This window comes from Lynx canadensis, chromosome A1 (assembly GCF_007474595.2).
Source record: "Lynx canadensis isolate LIC74 chromosome A1, mLynCan4.pri.v2, whole genome shotgun sequence".
Taxonomy (NCBI): domain Eukaryota; kingdom Metazoa; phylum Chordata; class Mammalia; order Carnivora; family Felidae; genus Lynx; species Lynx canadensis.
The window spans coordinates 195,805,159-195,820,626 of record NC_044303.2 but is presented as its reverse complement, the minus strand read 5'-3'; the positions used below and the strand labels follow the sequence as shown (position 1 = coordinate 195,820,626).

The 15,468-nt window shown below is 46.5% G+C and overlaps 1 protein-coding gene across 3 annotated transcripts in view; it reads left to right on the top strand.

Moving 5' to 3' along the window:
• Positions 1-13,693: 13,693 nt before the first annotated feature.
• The window catches only part of G3BP1 (G3BP stress granule assembly factor 1), a 36,371-nt gene continuing 34,596 nt past the window's right edge, over positions 13,694-15,468 (top strand). For 2 of the 3 annotated variants that reach the window (XM_030328880.1, XM_030328886.1), the window contains exon 1: positions 14,094-14,450. The gene's annotated coding sequence lies outside the window, so the exon portion shown is untranslated. Of the gene's footprint in view, positions 13,806-14,093; positions 14,451-15,468 lie in introns of those variants that run through there. The other variant, XM_030328873.2, reaches the window with a different exon arrangement.

Here is a 15,468-nt window from a genome sequence, read left to right as displayed (position 1 = left end):
GACTGAGAGGCAGGGACAAAGAGAGGTGGAGAAATGAAGCGACAAGGATATGAGACCCACAGCCATGGGTGAAGACAGATGGAGGCAGAGATGCTCTAGGACACTAACAGAGAAACAGGCGTGGCAAGACTCAGAACTTCAGTCACACACACCCCTCTGCACACACACACACAAGCATCGGGGAGGACTTCTTCTTGGAATATCCAAGGAATTTGCCAGAGGAGCCCAGTCTGAGTTACTAGTTTCAATGTTTGTTTTGAGAGAGAGCGAGAGAGAAAGAGAGCAAGCCACACAGGTGCACATAAGCAGGGGAGAGGTAGACAGAGAGGGAGAGAGAGAATCCCAAGCAGGCTCTATGCTGTCATTGCAGAGCCCAACTGGGGCTCAATCCCAGAGAGATCATGACCCGAGCTGAAACCAAGAGTCACGTGCTTAACCGACTGAGTCACCCAGCCTCCCCCGGCGTTAGTAGTTTCAAAGCCGTCTCATCAACAGAACTGCTTGGACAGCCTACTAATAACCCAGATTTCTAGGCTTCATCCTAGATTCACTGCCCCTTAATTTCAAGGTATACTTTTAGTACCCCTCCCCCTTTTGGTTTGGGGAACCACTGGTTGAGGAAAACTAAAGTCTTAATACATGAAACGTTTTTGAGAAGGTGTGCTCATAATTTAGTGTCTCACCTCCAATTCATCGTTTTTGGGCTTGCTTTATGAAAATGGATCTGGACCCTTTAAATATTTTTTTCCTTTCCCCGCTGGCAGGATGTTAAACCTTGTCAGTGAAGGCTCTGGAGAGGCACTGGAAGGGGAAAGGTTTTCCTTCCTGGTTCCAGTGTGTTCACTCACCAGGTCCTTGCAGTGTGTGCGGTTGCCTCATGGCCAGCTTCTGAGGACAGCTTCCTCAGCACCGGACTCCTGCTGTGTAACAGGAATGGGCCAGCAGCTTCCCTCAGAATCTGCCCCCCTACAGTGAAGTGCCTCTCTTTGAATAGCTTTTCCCGGTACCCTCGAGGGAAATTTTCCGGCCTAGAGTGTGGCTTTCTAGCAAGTTCCACCTGCATGACATCATAACTACTACTCTGCCATTCAGTGGGCCACGAGGCCTGGGATCTCAGCCTAGCATGGGGATTGGGGGATTCTCCCTTGGATGCTCTATGTTACTGTCTTGGCCCTACCAGCAGTGGCTGCTCCTTGTACCTGCTGTTTCTATATTCTTCAGAGTTCTCTTTCCTTCTTACAAGCCAATGCCTCATTATCACGGACTCATTATAATCTTTAAACTCTCCTTGTTCAAATTATGGTGTGGTTTCTCTCTCCTGATTAGACGCACGCTGATCCAGGGAGTGGCAACAACCTGCCTACTTTGGTTTAGGAAAGAGGATAATGGATCTATCCTTGGTCTAGGTTCAAGAACATGAAATGGAAGGGATAAATGTAGGCCACTGACTCACGCCAGCTCTGAATGAGGAGGTCCACTTCCAGCATGGTGAGTGGTAAAGCATGGAAATTGGAGCCTATGTTAGTCTGCTCAGGCTGCTATAACAAAATATCACAGACTGGGTGGCTTAAACAACACTGATTTCTCAAATCTCATGGCTCTGGAGGCTGGAAAATCCAAGATCAAAGTGCTGGCTGGTTCGGTTCTCAGTGAGATCTCTCTTCCTGGCTTGCGGTGGTTGCATTCTTGCTATGTCCTCACATGGCAGACAGAGTGAGCTCTGGTGTCTCTTCCTCCTTTTATTATTTTTTAAATGTTTATTTATTTTTATTTAGAAAGAGCAAGAGGGCAAGGGGCAGAGAGAGAGGGAGAGAGACCAAGCAGTCTCCATGCTCAGTGTAGAGGCCACAGGGCTCGATCCCATGACTGTGAGATCATGACCTGAGCCAAAATTAAGAGCGGGGTGCTTGACCAGCTAAGCCACCCAGGTGCCCCTCTTCCTCCTTTCATAAGGGCACCAGCCCTATTGGAGTAGTGCTCCATGCTTAGGAGCCCATCTAACCTTTATCAGCTTCTCAAAGGCCCATCTCCAAACGCAGTCATTTTGGGGGTTAGGGCCTCTACGTGTGAATTTTGGGGGAAGAAATATCAGTCTACGCAGACCATACAAAGCCATATAGACCAGAGTTTGAATTTAAGCCCTTTCATTTGCAGCTGTATAACCTTGGGCAGATTTCTTTACCTCTCTAAGCCTTAATACCCTCATTTATAAAACAGGGATAGTTAAGGTGACTTTACAATTTAAGTTTATTTATTTAGAGAAAGAGCATGAGAGCAGGGGAGGAGCAGAGAGAGAGGGAGAGAGAAAATCCCAAGCAGGTTCCGTACTGTCAGTGGAGAGCCCGAAGGGGGACTTGAACTCACCAACCCTGAGATCATGACTTGAGCTGAAACCAAGAGTCAGACATTCAACTGACTGAGCCATCCAGATGCCCCAAGTGACTACACAATTTTTTATCCAAACCTTCTGAGAGCGAAAGGGGATACCAGGACTATAGGGCATATACCATGACTGTTCCAGGCAAACCGGGACGTATGGGTTCCTCAAAGCAACCTATTTGTGGTATTCTTAGGAACAATAGGTAGGATTCTGTATGCAAACCCCTAGCACATTACTTGGCACAGGATAGGCATCAAAAACATTAGAATTCTTCTTATAATTGCTGGAATTTCTCCTTGCTTCCCTGGCACTGTCTCTTCCCCTATGGGCAAAATGCTCACCCCTTAGCCCTTCATCTCCTTCCCACCTGCCAGGCATTTCCTTAGGTCCAGTGAAGGCAAGGCTTATAATCTTGGTAACACTGGGGTCAACTGTGCACTGGGGCTGGGAAAGCAAGATCATTGCAGAGGGGGGAGGGGTGGAGGATATTAAAGGAAAGGCAGAGGAAGACTGAACAGGTTAGAGAATTGAGGAAGAGGGAGGTTAAACAGAGAGAGCACAATTTAATGACAGGCAACATTATGGAAACTCATTAGATAGGACAAATGAAGGTTGATCAGTGAAGAGGGGAAATGTATAGGATTATAGTTCTTATATGCAAATATCTGCATAAATTCCATTTATTTACATACAAATAAGCCTGAAATGCACTGCAGCAAATGTTAATAGAAGTTATCTGGCATGCATGTAGGATTACAGGCAAAATCCCAAAATTTGAAAAATTTCAATAGGTGTGCCCGGGTGGCTCAGTCAGTTGAGCGTCCAGCTTCAGCTCAGGTCATGATCTCATGGTTTGTAAGTTCAAGCCCCGTGTCGGGCTCTGTGCTGACAGCTCGGAGCCTGGAGCCTGCTTCTGATTCTGTGTCTCCTTCTCTCTCTGCTCCTCCCCCGTGCTCTGTCTCTGTCTCTGTCAAAAATAAATAAACATTTTTTTAAAAATTAAAAAAAAAAAGAAATTAAGTCCTCAAACACTAAATTCCCTTAAAAAGATAAATACATAAAAATTTCAAATAGCACAAAAGGGTATACAGGGAAAAGCAAGTTTCCCTCGTCTACCCTATTTACCCCTTTTTAATTTTGGGGGGGTTCATTTCTTTATTTTTGAGAGGGGGACAGAGAGAAAGGAGACAATCCTAAGCAGACTCCATACATCAGCACAGAGCCTGATGAGGGGCTTGGACTCACGAACTGAGAGATCACAACCTGAGCTGAAATGAAGGATCAGCTGCTTAACGGACTGAGAAACCCAGATGCCCCTGACTACCCCTTTTTAAACAGAAGGCATACTATACACAATTTTGCAACTTGCTTTTCTCACTTTACAAAATATCAGAGTTTATTCTTGTACGTATTCCCTTTGTTCTGTTCAGTGATACATAATGTTATATTATTCAGTTGTACTATAATTTATTCCACCAGTCCCTGTGGCAGAAACCATTGGTTGGCTAATCCAATACTCATTCCCAGTCTTTTCACTCTTGCTCCTGTAGAGGCCAGATCCCTGCATCCCCTAAATATTTGCTTTCCCATCCTCCCTTGCAGCCAAGTGTGCCCTGGCCAATGAGTCAGAAGCAGAAGTCTGCTACAAGGTTTCTGGAAAGCTCTTGCTTTCTTCACAAGGGGAACAGATACCACTCCTTTCCCCTTCCTGACCAGAATATTGATGTGATATCTAGACTGTAACCATGAAAGAAATGCCAAGAGAATCACAGAGACGCTTGTTCTGACTGTGTGCTCACTCAACCAATGCCCACTGCAGCTTGCCTCCAGACTTGGTATGTGAGAAATGTAATTCCTTCTTTATTTCAGTTACTGCTACTCAGACTTCCTGGTACTTGCCCCTGACACATTCTTTTTCTTTCTCTCTTTTTTTAATGTGTCTTTTTTTTTTTTTAATGTTTTACTATTTTAGAGAGAGAGAGAAACAGAGCCTGAGCGTGGGAGGGGCAGAGAGAGAGAGGGAGACCCAGAATCCGAAGCAGGCTCCAGGCTCTGAGCTGTCAGCACAGAGCCCATCACGGGGCTTGAACTCACGGACCGCGAGATGGTGCTGATAATGATTACATAACAATCCATATACCTAGGTCGTTGCTTAAAATTTTATGCAGGATAGGGGTGCCGAGGTGGCTCAGTTGGTTGAATAGTCTGACTCTTGATTTCGGCTCAGGTCATGCATGATCTCAGGGTCATGGGGTGGAGCACCTTGTACTGAGTGTGGAGCCTACTTAGGATTCTCTGTCTGTCTGTCTGTCTCTCTCTCTTCCTCAGCCCCTCTCCCCAGGTTGTGCATGGTCTCTCTCTCAAATTAAAAAAAAAAAAGTAAAATAAATGCCTAATGTGAAATTGCTATTCATTTTCAATTTTGATAGAGTCAGATTGCCTCTTAAGGAAGGTTTTCTTGGGGGCACCTGGGTGACTCAGTTAGTTAAGCATCTGACTTCAGCTCAGGTCATGATCTGATGGTTCATGAGTTCTGATCTGATGGTTTGTAAGTTTGAGCCCCACATCGGGGCTTGGGATTCTCTCTCCCCCCTCTCTCTTCCCACCCCCCAACTTACATGATCTCTCTCTCTCAAAAATAAACTAAAAAAAAAAAAAACTTTTTTGCCTCTCAAAGCTTTATTAACTACATTTTTATATCTTCAGATCTATGTGTACTACCATTACCAGTTCCAATATTATAGGTGATTTTTATTTCCATTTTTTTCTACCTTTGCCACTTTTTCTATAATAAGTATGTATTAAGAATCACAGTGAAAAATATTTTTTAAAAAGCAGAATTTAGGAATTCTGAGTTCTAGACTACCCAGCAGTCTTACTAGCCTTGCAAACTTGGATAAGTCACTTTATCATTAAACCAGCAGGTTTGAGAAATGGGCCCTCTCTGGCCAACAGTGTTGTGAGGATAGGAATGTGTAGGTGACAGGTTCACAGATAGTGGTTAGGTACCTTCGTCCCGGCAGACCTTACGCCTGGACGCCACCTACGCGAATATTCGGCCCTTCAGCAGATTCTGGGGTTAAGCTTTGCATAGAAAGGCCTTTGTAGCTGTTGTCTACTGCCTCCGGAATATTGAGTGTCTGGTTTTTTGTGTTATAACACAGGTATGTGTTAGCTGCCTCACTGCTTTATCCACCAAGAAATCCTTAGCCTAGGTCAAATGTTCTGAGATGCAAGGGTCCACAGAGAAGCCCAGGCAAGAGAAGAGAGAGGCCGCAAAGCACAGGAGGCTTAGGGTGCAGGCTTGGGAGTGGTAGCATGGCATCAGGCAGAGTTGCAAATTGCCTGAAGCTGGCCTACAGCCATATTTTATTTAGTTCCTAAAGTGCTCAAAATATTTTTTGATTAGTTGACATTTATAAACATTGAGTTCGGTTGCATGACAGTATGAATGAACATTTAATGCCACTGAATTGGACATTTCAAAACGGTTTAAATGGTAAATTTTATGTTCTTTAAAATCCATTTGTGGGGCGTGTGAGTGGCTCGGTTGGTTGAGCACCTGATCATCCGACTTTGGCTAAGGTCATGATCTCACGGGTTGTGAGTTCGAGCCCGGCGTTGGGCTCTCAGCTGTCAGTGCAGAGCCTGCTTCTGATCCTTTGTCCCTCTCTCTGCCCTAGCAGGGAGGGGCAGAGAGAGAGAGAGGGGGAGATAGAGGATCCAAAGCTGGCTCTGCGCTGACAGCAGTGAGCCCGATGTGGGGCTTGAACTCACAAACCATGAGATTATGACTTGAGCCAAAGTCGGATGCTCAATTGACTGAGCCACCCAGGTGCCCCTCAAAAAATAAACAGTAAAAAAAAAAAAAATCCATTTGTAGATTGACATGTAAATGTAGTTATTTCTTTGTTACAAGACCAAGAAAAGCATTTTAAAAAATAACAATTCCAAACAAAGTTTCAAAAAGGAATACATTCAACTATAGTCCTCTTAGAAAGAATATTTTCATTGTATTTTTAAAAGTGGGAGCCAAACACTTTTATACTGTTAATAAAATGTTAAAAAAAGAACAGTGGGTGATCCAGATTTTGAATGTCTGCTGAAAAACTGGAAGATCTAGAAACTTATCTGTAACTGGTAAGACAGGCCAGGTTAATGCTATTGCAACAAATAATCACAAAACCTCAGTGGTTTAAAACAACAGATTTACTTCTTGTTCCTGTCATATGACCATTGCCTGTTGGGCAGTTTGGAGGAATGGCTCTATGCAAATAGTTTTGCTCAGAGACCCAGGTTGAGGGACCCCAAATGGGGTCCCAAATGGATCTTGAATATGGGGGCTAGTGTGCAGAGGGAAGACCTGAACAAATAATCACAAGCTCCAAAGACTTCTCTTCCTGAAAGAGATATATGTCATTTCTCCTCACGTTGTTTTGGCCAAAGCAGGGCCTGTGGTCATGCTGGTCTTTAAAGGGGGCAGGAAAGTACAATCCTGCCGGGCACCTGGAAGGAGGGGAAACAGCTATGTCAGAAAACAACACAATAAAATAAATCATACAAATGAAAAGTACAACATAGGGAATACAGTCAATAATATTGTAATAGTGTTATATGGTAAGTATTTATCGTGATGAGCACTGAGTAATGCATGGAATTGTTGAATCACTGTGTGATATGCCTGAAACAAACATAACATTGCATGTCAACCCTACTTCAATTAAAAAAAAAGAACAAAACATACATGGGGCACCTGGCTGGCTCAGTCAGTAGAGCATGCAACTCCTGTTGTGAGTTAAAGCCCCACGTTGAGTGTAGAGGTTACTTAAGAAAATAAATAAAATCTTAAAACAAAAACATAGTCAAACGACCACTAAGGACTCTTTAGATAAGGCATGAGCTCTTTGGGCCACCACGGTCCTCCGTACTCCTTAGTGAACTCCTAGCACTGCAGCCGAAGGTCAGAGGACAACTGTCATGCTGTCCCCTGGTGCCTTTATTCTATGCCAGACTTCTCTGGGGATCAAGGAGTTGAAGTTGTATTTAGTGAGATAATCTAGACAAACCTGTGTTCAATGCCTGGCTGTTGAGGGCAATAAACCTCTCTGAACCTCGCTTTCTTTCCCTGTAAGATAAAGATAATAATTAGACCAATCTCATAGCATTATTGTGAGAAATAAGGCAATGTTCATAAAACATTCAGTTCAGTGCCTGGTATATAATAAGCACTCAGAAGCCACTCTTAGGATTATGCCAAGTTAGTTTTTAAATCACATAATACATAGAAAGTTTCTTAATGTAAACATTCAAAAAATTTGTTTTAATGTTTTTATTTATTTTTGAGACAGAGAGAGACAGAGCATGAGCAGGGGAGGGGCAGAGAGAGAGGGAGACACAGAATCTGAAGCAGGCTCCAGGCTCTGAGCTGTCAGCACAGAGCCCGACATGGGGCTCGAACTTGCAAACCATGAGATCATGACCAGAGCCTAAGTCAGATGCTTAGCCGACTGAGCTACCCAGGTGCCCCTATGTAAACATTTTTAAACAATCCAGAAAAAGTGAAAGTTTCCTTCAAATCTTTATATTATTGTCTTCCACAGAGGCAGTAACTACTATCAGATTGCTGTGCATTCTTTCTAGACCTTGTTCTGTGGTTTCACAAATGCTGATAAACACATATGCATATATAGGTTTTGGTATATTTTTAAGCATATATACTGTATGTAATTTGCAAGATGCTCTTTTTTTTTTTTTAACTTTTTAACGTTTATTTATTCTTTAGAGAGAGAGAGACAGAGAATCTAAAGCAGGCCCACGTTGTCAGTGCAGAGACCAATGCAGGGCTTGAACTTATAAACCACGAACCATGAGATTGTGACCTGAGCTGAAGTCAGAGGCTCAACCAACTAAGCCACCCAGGTGACCCTGCAAGATGCTCTTTTTAATGAACAACATGCTCTGGGGATTTCTGTTATATATGTGTAGTCTTGTAATATATATTTAAAAAAAAAATTTAAATCCTGCAGATTACTAGGATTTCCCATGGATCCCAGAACTCTCAAACCACCTGGAAAGCTGTCTCTGTTGCATTACCTGGTGGCTTGCTTAAGGGCATGAAAGAATATTCCAGCCCTTCAGGGGTGTCTGAGGAGGCCAAACCCCTTTTCCTACTGGGGGCTATATTCTTCTTCCCTGGGCAGTAATGACAAGTAGGTAAATGAACAAGGACTTGAAGTCAGAGTCCTAGTTTCCAGTCCTAGCTGTGAGACCTTGGGCCTCTTGCTTACCCTCTCTGAGCCTGTTTCTGAGAAGTGAGAACCGTGGTTGTTGTGAATATTAAATGAGATCATCTTTATAGAGAATATTAGTAAGGTTGCCTGGCTCATGGGCAGCATTCTGTAGAGTTTCAGGAGGTGATATGTTTGCAGAAAGTCAATGTCAGAGAAGGGAGGCATGCATTTCTAAGCCAGTAAGGGTCTCTTTAGAATTTATATGGTAAGGAGCAAAAAGAAAAGATGTTAGCAGTCTGGCAGGCAGGCCAATTAAAACATTCAGGCTGGCTTTTCTTTTTCTTTTTTTTTTTTTTTTAATGTTATTTACTTATTTTGAGAGAGGGAGGTGTGAACGCTGGGGGAGGAACAGAGAAAAGGGGGAAGGAGAGAATCCCAAGCTCCAACTCATGAAGATCGTGACCTGAGCCAAAATCAAGAGTCAGATGCTTAACCAACTGAGCCACCCAGGTGCCCCAGTGACTAATTTTCAAAACCCCTCAAATACCTAAAGGGATAATGTGTAGTATTCTATCCTGTTTTATTTATTTATTTATTTATTTATTTATTTATTTATTTATTTATTTATTTATTTTAAAGATTTTATTTACTTTTTAAAGAGGTATCATTAGTGTACTAGGTTTTTTATTTTTAATGCTTATCTATTTTTGAGAGAGAGAGAGAGAGAGAAGAGAGAAGATAGAGAGAGAGAGAGAGACAGAGAGAGAACATGAGTGGGGAGGGGCAGACAGAGAAGGAGACAGAATCCGAAGCAGGCTCCAGGCTCTGAGCTGTCAGCACAGAGCCCGGGTTCAGGGCTCAAACTCACAAACGGTGCGATCATGACCTGAGCTGAAGTCAGACGCCTAACCGACTGAGCCACCCAGGCGCCCCTAAAGATTTTATTTTTAAGTAATCTCCACACTCAACGTGGGGCTCAAACTCACAACTCCAAGATCAAGAGTCACATGCACCATCCACTGAACCACCTGGGCACTCCTATTTTAATTCCAGTGTAATTAACATACAGTGTTATATTAGTTTTGGGTATACAATACAGTGATTCAACAAATCCATATATTACTCAGTGCTCCTCAAGAAAAGTGTACTCTCTTTCCCTGGTTTTCCTTTTCTTTTTTTTTTTAAATAGGTTTCACACCCAGCCTGGGGCCCAATGTGGGGTTTGAACTCATGACCCTGAGATCAAGACCTGAACTGAGATCAAGAGTCAGACGCTTAACCAACTGAGCCACCCAGGTGCCCCAGTAATCTCTGTTTTAAAGATCAAAGTTTCCATATTTGTATTATGGAAAATGTATATGTATTAAAATCTATCCTTAACACTGAATTTCTTTTAAAAAATAATACATGTACATGTTTAAAAAATTGTCAGTTCCAAAGGGTACTTTGGATGAATGAAAACTAAGCTGTTCTCCCACCCTGGCCCAAGTTCACCCCGTTAACAATCATTAACAGTTTCTTATGACTCCTTCCAGACATAGACATAACCTGTGTATGTACAGCAAAACCATTCAGATATGTGTAGAGATAACTAGAGCAATAGAATATACCTTAATAGAAATAATCGCCCCATGGCATTGGTTCCCCTTCTTTACTCTTTCCATTTTCTGCACTTTGCTTTCTCCATCTACTGGTATCTCTTGGAAATTGCTCTGTGACTGTACACATAGATCTGCCTCATTTTCTCTATGGCTGCATGACAGTCCACTGTAAAGAGTGCATTGTACTGCAGTACTATATCTAACCAGTTCCATACAGCTCTAGATTTGGGTTGTTTCCTCTCTTTCTAGTAGGAGCAGTGCTGCAATCCATGTTATTACATTAGAGCTTTGTTCGCAGGTGAGAATTTAACAGTGAAAGATACACACAGGCATGTATTTTTAATTGCCCTTCATAAGTGATTAGCTATGTTTGGGAAAAACTGATCCACTTGATATTCCTAGGATCATTCCTTTCCTAATATTCCCTGTTCCCCAACTTCCTCCACCACCACCAGGCTGAGTTTTCTGGGATTTTGCCCATGTTTCTTCCTTCCCTGTTTCTCATAGTGGAAAGAGAAGCAGGAGGCTGGGGACTCTCCCCTCGCTGACTCAGATAGCCAGATCAGGGTCTCTCAGCCTTAGCACTGTTGACTTTTTGGTCAGAAAGTCCTTTGTCATGGCAGGGGCGTGGTGGTGGCGGCGGTGGGGTCTCTCTCTTCTGCGTCTGTGAATCCCTGGCCTTTGCCCACCGGATGCCAGCCGTCCCTCTACTCGGTTGTAACTAACCCTGTTAAGTCCCCTGGGGGGAAATCTCCTCGGACTCCCCTGCCTTGACGGTTCACTGGTGGTAAATCATTCACTGAACATTTACTAAGTATCCAGCACCTGGGGCCTGAGGGTTTCATGATCTGAGTGGGGAGGCTAGCACAGGAGAGTGCCAACTTGCTCTCTCCTTTGGAAGACAGTAACAGCCACTTGAGGGTTCTTGTCTACATTCACCCTCTGGTAATCCGTTTCCTCTTCCTTCCTTCCTACCTCCCGTTACACAACACAGTACATAAATACGGTCTCGTAAAACTTTCACATAATACATTGTCCTCATCGCTCCCAAGCTCGGAGATTCTCTAGGGGCAATAACTATTGTTTTAAATTTAGAACCCTTCCTATGTACTTACATACTGATTTTCACATACAGAAATCAGGAGTTTTGTTTTTTGCTTTGTTTGTTGAACTTGATTTTCTTTTTTTTTTTTCAATTAACAGTCCAAATAACAAATGGAGACCCATCCGTATCTGTGTAATTCTACCTCATTACTTTTTAAACTACTGCATGGTATTCTATATTATGTGCATATCACTAATCACTTTGCCAATTGATGAGCAATTACATTTTTAGTTTTTAAATATTTTAACAAAGTTGACAATGCTGCAGTTGAACACCGTGGTATAGGCTTCTTTGTTAAAAAAAAAAAAAGTGGCTATCAACCAAGAAGTGCTATTATTGTTTTAGGTGATACACAATTTTAATAGTGATTGCCAAATAGCCTTACGCAAAGAGCCGTTTCACTTAAAATTCCCTCCAAACGTGATTAAGAATAGCCAAGACTGTTATCATAGGCCATCTGGGTTCAATTACAATCTGTAAATTTAAAGTTTTGCGAATCTGCTCTCATTAGCATTTCAATTTGGAGAGTCAATTTGTAAAAGGCAAATCTCTCAGTCCACCCTTTAAGAACTCTTCCAGGGGCTCTTCATTGCCAACAGAATAAACTCCAAACCCTTAGCATAGCTGGCACGATCCGGGCAGAGGGGTGCGGGGGTGGGATGGAATGGGTGGGGTGTTGGAATAGGTGGGTGGGTGTCCTTACTGTAGAAAATTTTAGCAGCTTTTCTCTCTGGGTTAAATTTCATCCGAAGCTTTCTTAGTCCCAGATGCCTGGTTGGGGGCTCCGGGGCCAGCAAAGTGCCCCAGTCTGTTGGATGGGTGACGGAGAACAGAGACGGCATCCCGATCATCTCTGATCCCAGCCCTTAATAGGAACCTCATAAATGCTGAATGAGCTAGGCCGATGCGGCAGTGGGCCCTGGAGGGGGCAGAGGGACGCTCTCACTTGGCTCCTGGGGCGGCCGCGAGTCTCCAGTCTGGGGCCAGACCCTGCTCAGGGAGCGACAGGGGACGCGCCCGGGTCTCAGCAGGCTGCTGCCGGTCCCCTCCACGGAGACGCTCCAGGTGCTCCTTTACCAAATTCTCTGCAAAACTTAACGGGAGACCACATGCCTGGAATGAGAAGTGACCGAGGCGTCTGTGTATTGCCTTACAGAATGCTCATGGTGACCAACAGAGGGCCCAATAACACACCGAGGGACGTGGACAGGACCGGGCTGGAGCACCACTTAGCCCCTGAAGTGCTTCGGGCAATCCTTGGGGGGGTCCGTGTAGGAGTTTGACAAATTACCTTTTAAAGTAGTAACGACACGAAAGGGGCCCCCACACCCCCAGCAATTCGAACACTGAATGGCAATGGGGGTGACGCACAGGATGTTGCACTAAAGGACCAAGCCGAGAGGAGACTTTACGGTTCCTTGGCAGCAAGAGAGAAGGAAGACCTCAGCGAACTCCCACGAGCCCGCCATGGGGCCGGCCTGCCGCAGCACTTGCCACGAACAGCAGGGTGGACATCTGTGTCCTCAAACTCGGCAGCAGTTTTCACGGGCGACCTTTTTACACGATCTTTTAGGTACGCGACGGCCGCTACTTTCCCCTTCGGTGTTCCCTTCACTGTGGTCCAACAATAGTGCTGACTAATGGTGAGAGCCAGCAAGTGCCCTTAGGCGGCCGTATGGAAATAAAAAAGTTGCTATAAGAAGAAAAAACCCAAACAACGGGAACTTTACCACTTGGCTTCCCTAGTACCAAACTGCAGAACAGGCGGGAGAGGGGGCGGGAGAGGGGCCTCAGGGCCAGACCCAACAAGTGGGGGAGAGAAAGGAAAGAGGACGGAAGCCGGGGCCAGAAAGAGCCTCACGATCTCCCCAGAGGGCACGGAGGCCCTGGGGCTCGGTCTCCTTGGCACAGTCCAACCCCCGCGTCAATCAGCTCCTTCTCGCTTTGTGATTGGCCAGGGGCTCCCTTGGCTTCCCTGGCGCCCACCTCCTAGTTGCTTGGGGTTTACTTCCCCAAAGTACACGGGCCCCACCTTGTGGAGCAACCGCTCCTGCATGGAAAACCGATCTCCGCCCAGGGGAACACATTTTATCGAATGGGAGCGGCCCCACGCACTTATTGGCTACTATGGGTATCGGTTAAAGAACTCCCCACCCTCTTTTCGACGTACCTTTAAGTAATTGGTCTCTCTCAATGCCAATCCGTTACTAGGGAAACGAGATCCTCACAGTCTCATAGGCATGAGTCTAAGCCAATCAAGAGCCACGCCTTCATCCTGCGGCAGTACCCAATTGCTGCTCGAAGAGCCCGGAGGACGCAGTCGGGATTGGTCACCAGCCTGCTCGACCGGCCGCAACAAGTTAGGCTGAGTCGCGGTTATATAGACCGGCGACGGAGCACGCGTGTGTGCGGACGCAGTTGCGTGAGGGGTTTTTGCCTTCTGCCGTGCTGTGGAGCAAAGCTTGTTCCTCTCCCGCTCAGCCGCGCAGGTACTCTGGGGTGTGGGCGGGGCGGGGCGGCCCAGGGACGAAGACGAGCTGGGACGGTTGTGAGAGGGAGGAGAAGTCCGAGCGACGGCGGCGGCCGCGCGAGGCGTGCACACCACCCCCCCAAACGGCCGCAGGCGGGCGCACGGGCGCGCGGAGTTTCCCCGCCCCCTCTTCGCCGCGCTCCCACCGGTCGGCGCGCGTGGCCGTGTCCGCGGCCGCCTCGTGCGCGTGCCACGCCCAACGGCCGCGCGGGGCGAGAGCGAGCCGCGGCCGCCGCCCGGGCTCCAGAGCGATCTCGGGGGCCTGGGGCCTCGCGCGGCGGTCTCGTCGGCCTTTCCCGCCCGCCGCCTCCCTCCCGCGCGCCCGCAGAGCCTTCCCTCCCCTGGCGAGGGGCTCCAGTTTGGCCCGGACCCGAGGAGGCTTTTATTTTGGGGCGGGGCGACACGAAAGCGCGATGAGGGTTTTTCGACTCGGGAAGCAGAAGTGCAGCGCTTCGGCTTCGCAGGGAGTTAAAGGGGGAGCAGCGAATGCATGGATAGTGAGAGGAGATAATAACCCTTGTGTTTTCTAAGCCCCCACTGTGTGCCAGGCACTGTGCTGAGCAACTTGTGTGGCTCTCATGCGCTCCCACGAGGATCCGAGGAGGTAGGTGCGGGGATTTGCCCTATGGCAGTGGATTCGGTGGGCCCGCGGTGGAGAGGCGTGCTCAAAGGCACACAGACGGTAAGAGGCAGGTGCTGGTTGGAACCCGCGGGCCGTCTGACTCCTAGTCCCGCAGCCTCCTTTCGTCCTTGTGCCAGCGCCCTGCGCGGCTCCAGGGCGCCGCTGTCCCCGGAGCCCTGGTCCCTGGGGGCAGCAGCATCAGCCTGGCGAGGCCAACTGCTGCGAAGAGTGCATTGGCGTTTGTACTGGAGCCACTTGTGGGCTTCAGGGAGACGCGGGTTGGAAGTGGGATTATGACAAAGGACACGAGAGGCTTTGGGCTTTCCTTTCTACGTGTATTCGCGTGGAGGGACGTGCCGCCCTCCACGCTTCCGGAAAAAGGATAGAATCGAATGAATACGTGCGAATGAACGTGGACGGTGTTCCTCCTCGGATTTGATACTGGTGGTGGGAAAGTCCCGCCAGCAGCCAGTTAGGCTCCGAAATTGGTCTAGACCTTGAAACCTTTTTCTTGTCTTCACCGGGGCAGGCTTTTGAGAAGGACCTTCGGGAGGATCGCTTAACTTCCTCGTTTTGTAGTTGGAGAAAATGCGAGTCAGAGCGATGAGTTTCACATCTCGCCCGCCTGCGTGGGTTGAGATGCGAAGTCGGGACGGAAAGGATGGTGCCCAGTTACAACGTAAATTTAACCATTTGAGCTTGTGCTAGGTGAATTACGGGTGATAGAGAGGTGTTGGAAGTCTTGCCCTTACGCCAGTCGGGACCTGGCAGTCGGGATCTTCTGCGGATGAAAGCCTCTCTGCATTCAGTTCATGTGTTGAGCGTTTCCTGTTAGGTTCCTGTCTGTATGCTGCAAATACAGAAGACACCTTTAAAGACGAGTATAGGTTTGCGATATTTGAAAGGCAGTATGCTCCTTGGCTTAATAAAATAGTTGTAGGTCCAGGGGCGCCTGGATGGCTGTTGGTTAAGTGCCCGACTGGACTTGGGCTCAGGTCAC